Genomic DNA, 659 nt, shown 5'->3' on the forward strand with positions numbered 1-659 from the left:
AGGATTTGCTTATTTACAGCTTTGATGACTTAAGAGGTAAATTTAATTTGTGAAGCAATGTTTTAATTTGTACTCCCAGCAAAAATGTTAAGCTCATTCACCCACAACTTCAGCAACACTAGATAAACATCTTTTGGGGGAAAAAAAGAGGGGGGAAATCTAATATGTAGGAAGATATTTTTATTTGAATGTGTGACATTGAGCATATGTTCAGATATTTGTACGTATCCATCTCTTATATATGTTGTTCCCATTTCTACTATGTTGTTTTGCCTTTTATTGACTTCTAATAATTAAACACTAGGTTCTTTTGTGTGTTACAAACATTTTTTCCAAACTGTCTTTATTCTTCTAAGTGGGTCACTGTGTGTGTATAAAAACACAAATATGTCAACTTTTCCCTTTGTGAACTTTGGCATGTCATGCCTGGGGAAAATGCTCCCAAATCAATATTCTAAATGACTTCCTGTATTCTCTCTCAGTATTTTATAGTTTCTTCCAAATATTATGCCTAATTTTTTCTAATAGAGCCTATCCTTTCCCCACTGATTTGATTTATAACATTCTAAATTATATGGATCTTTAAAGGTACTTAGTTTACAATGATTTTTGATTATTCCATTTTTAAAGGTATCACTGTTTCTAGGTCATCTAGTCTG

The sequence above is a fragment of the Bison bison genome, unplaced genomic scaffold (genome assembly GCF_000754665.1).
Source record: "Bison bison bison isolate TAMUID 2011002044 unplaced genomic scaffold, Bison_UMD1.0 scf7180017860693, whole genome shotgun sequence".
NCBI lineage: Eukaryota > Metazoa > Chordata > Mammalia > Artiodactyla > Bovidae > Bison > Bison bison.